General features: G+C 43.5%; 1 pseudogene; it reads right to left on the bottom strand.

The window, feature by feature from the left end:
* LOC111971775 (guanine nucleotide exchange factor DBS-like) overlaps positions 1 to 15,513 on the bottom strand; it is a 63,455-nt pseudogene that overhangs the window by 12,535 nt on the left and 35,407 nt on the right.

Genomic DNA, 15,513 nt, shown 5'->3' on the forward strand with positions numbered 1-15,513 from the left:
GGTCAGACATAATTATATTATAATATATAGACGGGTCAGACATAATTATATTATAATAATATAGACCGGTCAGACATAATTCTATTATAATAATAKAGATGGGTCAAACATAATTATATTATAATAATATAGACGTGTCAGACATAATTATATTATAATAATATAGATGGGTCAAACATAATTATATTATAACAATACAGACTGGTCAGACATAATTATATTATAATAATACAGACAGGTCAGGTGTTATAGCTTACATACAGGCCAGACATGATACAGACACCAGATGAGGAGCCTATATAATTCTTATTTCTATGGGGTGAAACACAACACAGAGAGGTCAGAGAAACATCAAAGACTCAATACAGACAGATGGTCAGACATAACGAAGACACTAGCCATCATACATCATAACAGCTGACAGAACACAGACAGAACTTACTTTCTGAGGATGGCCAGGTTCTCGTCCTCCTCTGACAGTGAGGTACTTCTGTTGCTCTGTAGCTGGTCCTCCACCTGTGAACACAGGATAGGATGAGGATCTACTGAAATTACTGGAGCTAGTGTCTCATTTAACATACATATTACTGGTATGGTAATACTACCCCACAGTAAAAGACTGACCAAAGTAAGAGGAACCTCTACTTACTGTTCTACAGCTGACCCCATTCACAGAGTCTCCCTCTGAGCAACTCTTCTCCAGCACTCTCTTTGCTATGGCGCAGAGGAAGAGAGAGGTGCGGACATGAGGTGGGAAATTAACACTATACACGTATCTAAATATACATTGACTGTTCCAGTTAAAAGAGCATTAACTCTATGTCGGGACTGTATTTGTGAGGACAGAGTGCTGGTGGTATGTAAGGACTGGTGGTATGTAAGAACATGTGATATGTCGGGGCTCACCTGGCGAGGAGAGTGGGGACTTGATGAAGGCTTCAGGCCTTGGGGCCACAGGCTGGACTGGCCTGGTCTGTTTGGCTGCCAGCTTCTTCAGACTGACCATCCTCTTCTCAAACATCTCCTGCACGGACACCTGCTTCTGAAAGACTTTCTCTACTTGGTTCTGAGGGAGGAGGAGAGGAGAGGAAAGGGGGAGATGAGAGGAGAGGAAAGGGGGGAGATGAGAGGAGTAGAGGAAAGGGGGAGAGGAGAGGAAAGAGGGGAGATGAGAGGCAGAGGAAAGGGGAGATGAGAGAGAGGAAAGGGGGGAGATGAGAGGAGAGGAAAGGGGAGATGGGAGAGAGAAAGGAGAGAGGAGTGCAGAGGACCAAGGAGCAACATTACTGTGGGACACTCACAGGCGTTGACAGCTGTTTGTTTTCTTTCTTTGCGTTGACTATTGACGTTATGATGACACATTTTAGTGACATCCAGACATGGATTCATGTCAGAGAGCTGGATCCCCACCCTGAAGTCCTGGTTGAGCACTGTCTTGTAATCGCTGTAGATGGCCTAGAGCAGGTAGTTGTTTGTCCCGCCGTATCTAGTTAACGCTCCATCTCCTGCAGCGCCTGACTCCGCCCCTTCATGTGACTGACACTGTCCACGTGTTGGGAGCCCACAGGTAGAGGCCATCACCACACCACTAGCAGCCTGAGAGAGAGAGAGAATAGGGAAAGTGAGTTTTAGAGGTTATGAGGTGATTTGATTGACTTTATGTGTGTGTGTGGTTGTGTGCTGCGTGCCGGTGTGTGTCGTGTATATATAATATACATATATGTTACAGTACCAGTCAAAAGTTTGGACACACCTACTCATTCAAGGGTTTTTCTTTATTTTACTATTTTCTACATTGTAGAATAATAGTGAAGACATCAACACTATGAAATAATCTATGGAATCATGTAGTAAACCAAAAAGTGTTAAACAAATCAAAATATATGTTATATTTGAGATTCTTCAATGTAGCCACCCTTTGCCTTGAAGACAGCTTTGCACACTCTTGGTATTCTCTCAACCAGCTTCACCTGGAATGCTTTTCCAACAGTCTTGAAGGAGTTCCCAAATATGCTGAGAACTTGTTGGCTGCTTTTTCTTCACTCTGCGGTCCAACTCATCCCAAACCATCTCAATTGGGTTGAGGTCGGGTGATTAAGGAGGCCAGGTCATGTGATGCAGCACTCCATCACTCTCCTTCTTGGTCAAATAGCCCTTACACAGCCTGGAGGTGTGTTGGGTCATTGTCCTGTTGAAAAACAAATTATAGTCCCACTAAGCGCAAACCAGATGGGATGGCGTATCGCTGCAGAATTCTGTGGTAGCCATGCTGGTTAAGTGTSCCTTGAATTCTAAATAAATCACCAGCAAAGCACCCCCACACCATCAAACCTCCTCCTCCATGCTTCACGGTTGGAACCACACATGTGGAGATCATCTGTTCACCTACTCTGCGTTTCACAAAGACACAGTGGTTGGAACCAAAAATCTCAAATTTGGACAGACCAAATGGCATATTTCCACCAGTCTAATATCCATTGCTTGTGTTTCTTGGCCCAAGCAAGTCTCTTCTTCTTATTGGTATCCTTTAGTCAGTCCCTACAGGATTCCGCGATTCTGTGATCGCATAATTCCATTTCAAAATCAACCAATCAGCACATATTATGCGAGAGCTCACGATTTTGACCAATCCCCAGACTTTTAGCGCATAAAAGGGTCCAATCAAAAGTGGGTTCGTAATTTTAACCAATTACTGCACTGTTACCGTGGAAAATGGCCCAATCCAACAAAGTTTCCCCCCCTGGCCTGTCAGCGTATTCACGTGCGAAGATGATGGGCGATTGTTGATGGCTGATAGGCAGTACAATGAACAGAAATCAATCTCATTTGCCAACAAAAATAACAGCTAACGAGCGCGCCAAATTTAAAAAGAAAATGTTTTTTGTAAACTGGAGAAATTCAACAATCAACAGTCACTTCGAATAAGCAAAGCATATGAGAATGTCAGAGCAGTTCCCACAGCAGCGGCAGACCCCCATGATTGAAGTGGTAGCATGGAAGACTGTGGTAAGCGCTGAAAGAATCAAGGTGAGTGGCGTTTTACTCAAACTTTAACTCCGCTAACCTTGGCTTTAGTAGGGTGGTCGGCACTCTGTTCTCCCCAGTCTAACCTTGGCTTTAGTAGGGTGGTCGGCACTCTGTTCTCCCAGTCTGTTCTATGGAGAGCGCTGCTCCAAGCACTGAGTGTAATTTGACAGCTTTGCCGTTATAAACTCTCTGTAAAACTTAATATGGATCACAAAAGCTAATACGGATCTTTCTGGATAAAAAAAAAATGCAATAGTACATATCAATCACATTTTCTGTCCTTTATCTACCTTACAATCCCTTCAGAAAAAATCACAATCTCAAGTATTTTGAAGTCAACTTATTAGAAAGAGCACATATTACTTTTTTATTGCTGTATATGAAATTAACGTGAAAAAAACATAGCAAAATGTATCGCAGAATTTCAGAAAAGCTCCCGCAAAACCAAGCAGTTTTGCCCGCAGAAATCACAAAAAAATTTGCAAAAACCTGGAGGGACTGTTTAGTAGTGGTTTCTTTGCAGCAATTCGACCATGAAGGCCTGATTCACGCAGTCTCCTCTGAACAGTTGATGTTGAGATGTGTCTGTTACTTGAACTCTGTGAAGCATTTATTTGGGCTGCAATTTCTGAGGCTGGTAACTTTAATTAACTTATCCTCTGCAGCAGCATGCAGCACATTGAGGGAATGCCAAGAGTTTGCAAAACTGTCATCAAGGCAAAGGGTGGCTACATTGAAGAATCTTAATCGTAACATATATATAGATTTGTTAAACACTTTTTTGGTTACTACATGATTCCATAAGTGTTATTTCATAGTTTTGATGTCTTCACTATTATTCTACATAGTAAAAATAAAGAAAAACCCTTGAATGAGTAGGTGTGTCCAAACTTTTGACTGATACTATATATGTGTGTGTGTGTGTATATACAGTCTGTGTGTGTATATACAGTATATGTGTGTACAGTTGAAGTCGGAAAAACTTAGGTTGGAGTCAGTAWAACTCGTTTTTCAACCACTCCAGAAATTTCTTGTTAACGAACTATAGTTTTGGCAAGTTAGTTAGGACATCTACTTTGTGCATGACACAAGTCATTTTTCAGACAGATTATTTCACTTATAATTCACTGTATCACAATTCCAGTGGGTCAGAAGTTACCATACACTAAGTTGACTGTGCCTTTAAACAGCTTGGAAAATTCCAGAAAATGATGTCATGGCTTTAGAACCTTCTGAAAGGCTAATTGACATAATTTGAATCAATTGGCGGTATAACTGTGGATGTATTTAAAGGCCTACCTTCATACTCAGTGCTTCCTTGCTTGACATCATGGGAAAATCAAAAGAAATCAGCCAAGACCTTAGAAAAAAAATGTAGACCTCCACAAGTCTGGTTCATTCTTGGGAGCAATTTCCAAACGCCTGAAGGTACCCCGTTCATCTGTACAAACAATAGTACGCAAGTATAAACACCATAGGACCACGCCGCCGTCATACCGTTCAGGAAGGAGACGCATTCTGTCTCCTAGAGATGAACGTACTTTGTTGAGAAAAGTGCAAATCAATCCCAGAACAACAGCAAAGGACCTTGTGAAGATGCTGGAGGAAACAGGTACAAAAGTATCTATATCCACAGTAAAAAGAGTCCTATATTGACAAGGCCGCTCAGCAAGGAAGAAGCCACTGCTCCAAAACCGTCATAAAAAAGCAAGACTACGGTTTGCAACTGCACATGGGGACAAAGATCGTACTTTTTGGAGACATGTCCTCTGGTCTGATGAAACAAAAATAGAACTGTTCGGCCATAATGACCATTGTTATGTTTGGAGGAAAAAGGGTGGGACTTGCAAGCTGAAGAACACCATCCCAACCGTGAAGCACGGGGGTGGCAACATCATGTTTTGGGGTTGCGTTGCTGCAGGAGGGACTGGTGCACTTCACAAAATAGAGGACATCATGAGGAGGAAAGGGATGTGGATATATTGAAGCAACATCTCAAGACATCAGTCAGGAAGTTAAAGCTTGGTCGCAAATGGGTCTTCCAAATGGACAATGACCCCAAGCATACTTCCAAAGTTGTGGCAAAATGGCTTAAGGACAACAAAGTATAGGTATTGGAGTGGCCATCACAAAGCCCTGACCTCAATCCCATAGAAAATGTCTGGGCAGAACTGAAAAAGCATGTGCGAGCAAGGAGGCCTACAAACCTGACTCAGTTACACCAGCTCTGTCAGGAGGAATAGGCCAAAATTCACCCAACTTATTGTGGGACACTTGTGGAAGGCTACCCGAAACGTTTGACCCAAGTTAAACAATTTAAAGGCAATGCTTCCAAATACTAATTGAGTGTATGTAAACTTCTGACCCACTGGGAATGTGATGAAGGAAACAAAAGCTGAAATAAATCATTMTCTCTACTATTATTCTGCCATTTCGAATTCTTAAAATAAAGTGGTGATCCTAACTGACCTAAGACAGGGAATTTCTACTAGGATTAAATGTCAGGAATTGTGAAAAACTGAGTTAAAATGTATTTGGCTATGTATGTAAACTTCCGACTTCAACTGTACACTACCGTTCAAAAGTTACTTAGAAATTCTCGTTTTTGAAAGAAAAAAGATGAAAAAAAATCCATTAAAATAATATCAAATTGATCAGAAATACAGTGTAGACATTGTTAATGATGTAAATGACTATTGTAGCTGGAAATGGCACATTTTCTATGGATATCTACCTAGGTGTACAGAGGCCCATTATCAGCAACCATCACTCCTGTGTTCCAATGGCACGTTGTGTTAGCTAATCCAAGTTTATCATTTTAAAAGACTAATTGATCTTTAGAAAACAATTTTGTAATTATGTTAGTACACCTGACAACTATTGTGCTAATTAAAGAACCAGTCAAACTGGCCTTGTTTAGACTAGTTGAGTATCTGGAGCATCAGCATTTGTGGGTTTGATTACAGGCTCAAAATGGCCAGAAACAAAGAACTTTGTTCTGAAACTCGTCAGTCTATTCTGTTCTGAGAAATGAAGGCTATTCCATGCGAGAAATTGCCAATCCTCCACCAAATTTCACAGTGGGTGCGAGACCTGGAGAGGCCTACAAGCCACAGTGTCTCAAACCCACTGTGACATTTGGTGGAGGATTGGTGATGATCTGGGGGTGCTTCAGCGAGGCTGGAATCAGGCAGATTTGTCTTTGTGAAAGACGCATGAATCAATCCTCGTACAAGGTTGTCCTGGAAGAAAACTTGCTTCCTTCTGCTCTGACAATGTTCCCCAACTCTGAGGATTGTTTTTTTCCAGCAGGACAATGCTCCATGCCACACAGCCGGGTCAATCAAGGTGTGGATGGAGGACCACCAGATCAAGACCCTGTCATAGCCAGCCCAATCTCCAGACCTGAACCCCACTGAAAACCTCTGGAATGTGATCAAGAGGAAGATGGATGGTCACAAGCCATCAAACCAACCTGAGCTGTTTGAATTTTTGTGCCAGGAGTGGCATAAAGTCACCCAACATCAATGTGACTGGTGGAGAGCATGCCAAGACGCATGAAAGCTGTGATTGAAAATCAGGGTTATTCCACCAAATATTGATTTCTGAACTCTTCCTAAGTTAAAACATTAGTATTGTGTTGTTTAAAAATGAATATGAACTTATTGTCTTTGCATTATTCGAGGTCTGACAACACTGCATCTTTCTTGTTATTTTGACCAGTCTTCTGCAAATAAATGCTCTAAATGACAATATTTTGAGTTGGAATTTGGGAGAAATGTTGTCAGTAGGTTATAGAATAAAACAAAAATGTTATTTTTACCCAAACATACCTATAAATAGTAAAACGATAGAAACGGATAATTTTGCAATGGTCTCTTAATTTTTTCCGGACTGTATATATATATATATATATATATATATGTGTGTATGTGTGTGTGTATATATACAGTATATCTGTGTATATACAGTACGTTTGTGTGTGTGTGTCTGTCCCTCTCACCCTCTCCAGATTGTGGTGTAGTTCCATAGCTCTGAGTAGGTGATCTTTCCTTGCTCTCAGGGTGGAACTAAGTTCCTTGCTCACGGCTCGGAGCTCGCTGCATTTGGGCTGAATGGAGTCCTCAGCGTAGTGAGAGCTCTGGATCAACTCGTCACCCTCACGGGCCAAAGCTTGGGCTTCGTCCAATACCTTCCTACAGAGAGAGAGAGTGTGTGAGAGAGGAGGGGGGGGGGGAGAGAGAGAGAGCGAAAGGGGGAGAGTGTGAGAGAAAGAGAGAGAGTGTGTGTGAGAGTAGGAGAGGGAGAGAGGGAGAGAGGGAGAGAGGGAGAGAGGGAGAGAGAGAGAGAGAGAGAGAGAGAGGAGAGAGAGAGAGAGAGAGAGAGAGAGAGAGAGAGAGAGAGAAGGAGAGAGAGGAGAGAGAGAGAGAGAAAATAAATAACAGGGAGATGATATGTGCTGTAGATAATATGTGTATCAGTGTGTGTGTTTACTTACTAAGACTCTCTCCTCGTGGCTGTTCAGGTCGCGGAAGATGTGATCAGCATGCGCAGGGTTTATTCCCACCTCTGAGAAAACTGTCAATCTATCTGCCACCTGGTCCAGCAGACATCTCATCTGGAAGAGCAAACACACACAGAGGCAATGACCTTTGGTAGGACATACACAAAGATCCAGATGTACATGCATCAACACAGGTGGCTGTGTCACTGTCCCACAGATGTAAGATCAGCTGTGTCACTATGTTGCTCTGTGGTGTATTGCTTTTCAGATACTGTAGCTAGTCTATGTTACCCAGTGTACAGACGTCATGTGTGTGTGTGTGTGTTGTCCCACTCACCTCTCTGAAGTTGTGTTCAAAGTGGCGGAGCTGCAGACATTGCTCCAGCGTTGGCCTGGTGTGTCCCCCAGAACTCATCACACGCCCGCTCTGTCTCATCCAACTGGGACAACAGTCTGATAGAGGAGAGGAGAGAGGAGAGAGGGATGGAGAAGAGGGGAGAAGATGGATAGAGGATAGGGAATGACAGAGATGGGAGGGTTAAAGAGAGAGAGAGAGATGGGGGAGCGAGAGAGCCAGACAGGGCCAGAGAAAGAGAGAAAAGTAAAGAAGAGGAAAACAAGACATTTGGACAATCTCTGCTGTCTCTGTGTGCGTTCGTGTCCCTCTGTGTGCGTCCTGTGCCCTCTGTGTGCGTCCTGTCCCTCTGTGTGCGTCCTGTCCTCTGTGTGCGTCCTGTCCCTCTGTGTGCGTCCTGTCCCTCTGTGTGCGTCCTGTCCCTCTGTGTGCGTCCTGTCCTCTGTGTGCGTCCTGTCCCTCTGTGTGCGTCCTGTCCCTCTGTGTGCGTCCTGTCCTTGTGGCGTCTGTCCCTCTGTTGCTTCGTCCTCTGTGTGCGTTCTGTTCACTCTACTGAGTTGAATGTGAAAGGTGCCAGACTGTGTTGTCGCTGTCAACAGAGTATCCCAAAATACTCCATCTGACCCGAGAGCAGCCAGCACTGCCAGTCTTTATCATGGTGATGAGCATACGCTGCTGTGTGGTCTGGAGTGTTCTAGATTTCCTGTGTATAGTATATCTGACCCTACTGTGACCCTTGGTTCCCCGTGTGTGTTATAACCCCAGTGTTCTAGGTTCCCAGTGTGTGTTCTAACCCCAGTGTTCTAGCTCCTCTGTGTGTTCACCCAGTGTTCTAGGTTCTCTGTGTGTTCAAACCCATGTTCTAGGTTCACAGTGTGTGTTCAACCCAGTGTTCTAGCTCCTCTGGTGTTCAACCCAGTGTTCTAGCTCCTCTGTGTGTTCAACCCCAATGTTCTAGCTCCTCTGTGTGTTCAACCCCAGTGTTCTAGGTTCTCTGTCTGTTCAACCCCGTGTTCTAGCTCCCTGTGTGTTCAACCCCAATGTTCTAGCTCCTCTGTGTGTTCAACCCAGTGTTCTAGGTTCTCTGTGTGTCAAACCCAATGTTCTAGGTTCACCAGTGTGTGTTCAACCCCAGTGTTCTAGCTCTCTGTGTGTTCAACCCAGTGTTCTAGCTCTCTGTGTGTTCAACCCCAGTGTTCTAGGTTATCTGTGTGTTCAACCCAGTGTTCTAGGTTCTCTGTCTGTTCAACCCAGTGTTCTAGGTTCTCTGTGTGTTCAACCCCAGTGTTCTAGCCGTTCCTCTGTGTGTTCAACCCCAGTGTTCTAGGTTCTCTGTGTGTTAACCCCAGTGTTCTAGGTTCTCTGTGTGTTCAACCCAGTGTTCTAGGTTCTCTGTGTTTCAACCCTGTTCTAGTCCTGTGTTCAACCCAGTGTTCTAGGTTCTCTGTCTGTTCAACCCCAGTGTTCTAGCTCCTCTGTGTGTTCAACCCCAGTGTTCTAGGTTCTCGTTTGTTTCAACCCCAGTGTTCTAGGTTCTTGTGTGTTCAACCCAGTGTTCTAGTTCTCTGTCTGTTCAACCCAGTGTTCTAGGTTCTCTGTCGTTTCAACCCCAGTGTTCTAGGTTCTCTGTCTGTGTCAACTCCAGTGTTCTAGCTCCTCTGTGTGTTCAACCCCAGTGTTCTAGGTTCTCTGTCTGTTAAACCCCAGTGTTCTAGCTTGTACGTGTGTGTTCACCCAGTTCTAGGTTCTCTGTGTGTTCAACCCAGTGTTCTAGGTTCTCTGTCTGTTCAACCCCAGTGTTCTAGGTTCTCTGTCTGTTCAACCCCAGTGTTCTAGCTTGTATGTGTGTGTTCAACCCCAGTGTTCTAGTCCTCTGTCTGTTCAACCCCATGTTTCTAGCCTGTACGTGTGTGTTCTAAGTCTAACCTAGTGTTCTAGGCTGTTAGTGTATGGTCTACCCCAGTGTCAAGTTCCCAGTGTGTGTCTAACCTCTGTACGGTGGACAGGTTCTCCAGTTCGTCCTGGTTCATGTTGTGTTCGGGATCTCTGACCACTGGCTTATTATACTCTCCAACAGTCTGCTGCCCTGTCCTAGAGCCACCTGTAGATCCTCCTGGAGGTGCACCACATCCAGAGTCAGATACACACACTACCACTCTGGTAGTCAGTAGTGTGGGATAAAGAACACTATACAACAGCTCATTTAGATTCAACACAGATGGATTGTCATTAAATACATTCAGCCTCAATTTGTGTATTTGTCTATCTGGAGGACCAGGTGTGGTGTGTGTGTGTGTGTGTGTGTGTGTGTGTGTGTGTGTGTTGTGTGTATGTGCGCGTCTGTGTCTCTGCGTATGTCTGTGTCTGTGTCTGTGTCTGTGTTGGTGTGTGTGTGTGTGTGTGTGTGTGTGGGGTGTGTGTTGTGTGTGTGTGTGTGTGTGTGTGTGTGTGCGTGCGTGCGTGCGTGCGTGCGTGCGTGCGTGCGTGCGTGCGTGCGTGCGTGCGTGCGTGCGTCGTGTGTGTGCTCTGTACCTTCATCTTGTCTTTCTTGTCAGTGTGTGATCTTCAGTAAGTTGGCAGTAGCCTGGATGTCATTGGGGTAGTTCCGTCTCTGCTAGTTCTGCCCAAACGACTGCAGGATCTGAGCTGTTCTCTTCACCATCAAAGCAAAGCTCTCCATGTCCTAGACACAGATGTATGAAACACATTAGTTGATAACATACATAACTTTACCGGTAAGAGTAATTAGTTAAAAAGTAGGAAACTGGGCTAAGGTTTTATGATGTGTGTATTTACTAGCTATGTTTGAGTGTGTCTACTCACGGTACGGTGTGAGATCCACTGTTCGTGGCAGTACTCCTGCGCTCCTCCCAGCTCAGTAGTCATTGTGTCTGTCTATGTAGGAGTGAAGCTCAGTCACAACTCACATAATCACCTACATGCACAGACACACAGACCACACACACACAGACACACCACACAGACACACACACACACACACAACACACACACACACACACACACACACACACACACACACACACACACACACACACACAACACCACACACAACACACACCACACACACACACACACACACACACACACACATTCAGGAATAGAAAACATAATAGTGAATCTAATGACAATAATTTAAAATGCTGTCTATTAATGTGTGTGTGTGTGGTGTGTGTGTGTGTGGGGGGGCTGCTGTCTGTACGACCGGCACCTTCATCTTGAACTCATCTTGTTGAACTTGAACAGGATGTCTGATAGAGTCCTCTGAAATAATGTGGTGGGGCCTCAATACCAGAACCAACTGCAGGTTCCCTGGGAACGAACCCTAGACACACACACACACACAGAGAGAGAGAGAGGGAAGGAAGGAAGGGGTAGAGAGAGGGCGGGTAGAGAGGGATAGCGAGAGGGATAGAGAGAGAGGAGAAAGGCATAGAGAGAGGGGTAGAGAGAGGGATAGAGAGAGGGATAGAGAGAGGGGATAGAGAGAGAGGGGATAGAGAGAGGAGGGGTAGAGAGAGAGGGATAGAGAGAAGGATAGAGAGAGAGGATAGAGAAAGGATAGAGAGAGAAGGATAGAGAGAGAGGATAGAGAGAGGGTAGAGAAAGGGGGATAGAGAAAGGGGGATAGAGAGAGAGGGCAGAGAGGGGGATAGAGAGAGAGGATCGAGAGGGGGGATAGATGAGAGGGAGGGATAGAGAGGGGGATAGAGAGAGGGGTAGAGAGGGGGATAAAGAAGAGAGAGAGGGATATAAGGACATTTGACACCTCAGGACAGCAGGCTGTGACATTGATCTCCGTGTTACCAAGATGCCACTGCGTGCATAATGTAGCCAGCCAGGTCACCGTGATATAAGTCAGTATTTGACGTCCATCCATGTCTGAAGATGTCAGGAGATGACGATGGAAACTGGCAACTAGGGGCAACAGCGGGTGTTGTGGATAGGATGGTGGATGGACAGTAAGCATCTGCCTCTTATACCAACAGTTGCATCTGCCTCTTATACCAACAGGTGCATCTGCCTCTCTTATACCAACAGTTGCATCTGCCTCTTTATACAACAGTGCTCTGCCTCTTCTATACCACAATGCATCGGCCTCTTATACCAACAGTGCATCTGCCTCGTATACCAACAGTTGCACTGCTCTTACCACAGTGCATCTGCCTCTTATACCAACAGTTGCATCTGCCTCTATACCAACAGTTGGCATCTGCCTCTTATACCAACAGTTGGCATCTGCCTCTTTATACCAACACAGTGGGTGTTGTGGATAGGGAGTGGTGCCTATTACAACAAGTTTGCATCTGCCTCTATACCACAGTGCCTTCTGCCTCTTATACCAACAGTTGCATCTGCCTCTTATACCAACAGTTGCATGTTCGAATACAGCGATAGAAAGTTGTTTTTGATATTTTTGCTTTAAGCCTCTTCCAAACCTTAACAGTGGTGGAAAAATGATCCAATTGTCATACTTGAGTCAAAGTAAAGATACCTTAATAGAAAATGACTCAAGTGAAAGAAAGTCACCCAGTAAAATACTGCTGTAGTTAGTCTAAAAGTATTTGGTTTTAAATATACTTAAGTATCAAATGTAAATTGAATTTCTAAAATATACTCAGTTATCAGGTGTCTTCAGAAAGTATTTACACCCCTTGACTTTTTCCACATTTTGTTGTGCCACTTCTTGAATTTAAAAGGGATTAAATTGAGATTGTGGGTCACTGACCTACACACAATACCCCATAATATCAAAGTGGAATTGTGTGTTTAGAATGTTAACCAATTAATTAAAAATGAAAAGCTGAAATGTCTTGAGTCAATAAGTATTTAACCCTTGTGGCAAGCCTAAATAAGTTCAGGAGTAAATATTTGCTTAACAAGTCACATAAGAAGTTGCATGTACTCACTGTGTGTGCAATAATAGTGTTTAACATTATTTTTTTTATGACTACCTCATCTTTGTACCCCACACATAAAATTATCTATAAGGTCCCTCAGTCGAGCAGTGAATTTCAAACACAGATTCAACCACAAAGACCAGGGAGATTTTCAAATGCCTCGCATTGAATATCTCTTTGAGCATGGTGAAGTTATTAATCACACTTTGGATGGTGCATCRATACACCCAGTCACTACAAAGATACAGGGGTCCTTCCTAATTTAGTTGCTGGAGAGGAAGGAAACCACTCAAGGATTTCACCATGAGGCAAATGGGGACTTTAAAACAGTTACAGAGTTTCATGGCTGTGATAAAACTGAGGATGGATCAACAACATTTTAGATACTCCACAATAGTAACCTACATGACAGAGTGAAAATAAGGAAGCCTGTACAGAATAAAAATATTCAAAAAATGCATCCTGTTTGCAATAAGGCACTAAAGTAAAACTGCAAAAAATGTGACAAAGAAACATTATTTATGTCTAGAATACTAAGCGTTATGTTTGGGGCAAATCCAACACAACACATCACTGAGTACCTCTCTTCATATTTTCAAGCATGGTGGTTGCTGCATCATTTTATGGGTATGCTTGTCAATGGCAAGGACTAGGGAGTCTTTTGGGGATAAAAATAAACTAAATAGAGCAAAGCACAGGCAAAATCCTGGAGGAAAACAGCTTGAAAGTCTATGGCAAGACTTAAAAATGGCTCTCTAGCAATGATCAACAACCAACTTGATACACTTGAAGAATTTTCAAAATAATAAATGTGCAAATATTGTACAATTCAGGTGTGCAAAGCTCTTAGAGACTTACCCAGAAACACTCACAGCTGTAATCGCTGCCTAGTTGGTAAGTTAGCCTGGTTGGTTTAGCCACAGAAAAAGCGAGCAACCTTTCTGCTAGCCATGATTGGCTGAGATAATGAGTGGGCTGGACATGCCGAGAGATGAGTTTGGATTGGTCTACCATATAGCATGTGTCTGTCTATTGGAGCTGGTCAGTATGTTTAGGTAATCGTGTCGAACGTGGCTTTAACATTTTTTTTATCACGTAGTAAAACTGCATAAACCTTATATCAAGTTAACATTATCTGGCTGGGTCGCTAGCTAACATTATGTGTATGATCTTATTCTTCGTATCTCAGACACATTTGATTGACTAGTTATAGCCATGGAACCTGGTTGGTTAGCTACCTGCAGATTCATGCAGGGTAGTAACATCATGAGTTGTGATTATGGTCCATTGTTTACCTAGCTAGCTAGCTACATGTCTTAACAAAAGACTCCACTCTAATTTTGACAAAGTATTTTCATTTCAAGTTAGTGTACTGTTAGCTAGCTAGCTAACGTTAGCTGGCTGGCTCGCTAACTAACGTTACGTCATGCATTGGGATTCATTGTTTACCTAGCTAGCTATCTAGCTACATTTCTTAACAAAAGACTCTCATCTTAGTGTGCCAGAGCGCAGAATAACTGATGCATTTTTGAACGCTCAACACCCGTTGAATATGTCCGGTGTCAGTAAACGTTGGCAACAAAGTGTAATTCAATTGTTGCCAGCAGCACAATTACACCACCAACGCTCTGGATAACATGAAAAAAGCATAACCAGCTCTGCTAGGGCAGGTAAAATGGTCAGAGTGAGGTGTTCTCTCATTATGTGTCTGGAAGTAGCTAGCCAATGTTAGCCAGTTAGCTTGGGTGCTTGACTGTCGTTGTGAGGTCAGAGCTTTCGGGAACAACCCTACTTATTGGCCAGAGCGTCCAGTGTGCGCTCTGAACGCAAAACCACAGATAGAGCAATGGGGCGAGTAATGTTCATTGAGCTGTTCTCTCTCTCTTAGATGTCTGGAAGAAGCTGGCAAGGTAGTACAGAACGGTTGGATCAACCCTTAAAGAGATGGGCGGGGCTAAGGCTTCAGAGGGTGTGAACAATGCTGAATGGGTGGAGACAAGGAAGGACTCTCCAATAGTAGTACTGTTTTCTCAAAAGTGAATTTACAAGTTGATCAACCTTCAAAGCAGAATCGCTTTCCCATTTTTTCTTCAAATGCGGTATATGATATACCATTTTGAAGCTCCGAGGTTCTACTTTTATCCAATGTAAAAAACAGAAATTCAAATGTTGCTACATAAGACAGAATCCAGGTTGTGAGTCACAAACGTGGAATAAATCAAGGGGACATAATACTTTTTGATGCCGCTGTAAATCGTTTCAAATTCCTTATATTAAGCAAACCAGACAGCACGATGTTCTTGTTTTTTAAATGTATGGAAAGCTAGAGGCACATTCCAACACTCAGACATCATTTACAAACAAAGTATTTGTGTTCAGTGAGTCCGTCAGATAAGAGACAGTAGGGATGACCAGGGATGTTCTTTTGATAAGTATGTGAATTAGACCACATTTTCCTGTCCTGCTAAGCATTCACAATGTAACAAGTACTTTTTTGTATCCCTGCAGCCTGTATCCCTGCAGCCTGTATCCCTGCAGCCTGTGTCCCTGCAGCCTGTATCCCTGCAGCCTGTATCCCTGCAGCCTGTATCGTCTTATCCAGAGTGGTTGATAGTTAACTACTAAGTTCTGTATTCCAAGTGGTTGATTATTAACTCATTAAGGTGCTGTACCCAGTAGTGGTTGTTAGTTAACTCCCTTAAGTCTGT

Source organism: Salvelinus sp. IW2-2015, linkage group LG2, assembly GCF_002910315.2.
Source record: "Salvelinus sp. IW2-2015 linkage group LG2, ASM291031v2, whole genome shotgun sequence".
NCBI classification, from domain to species: domain Eukaryota; kingdom Metazoa; phylum Chordata; class Actinopteri; order Salmoniformes; family Salmonidae; genus Salvelinus; species Salvelinus sp. IW2-2015.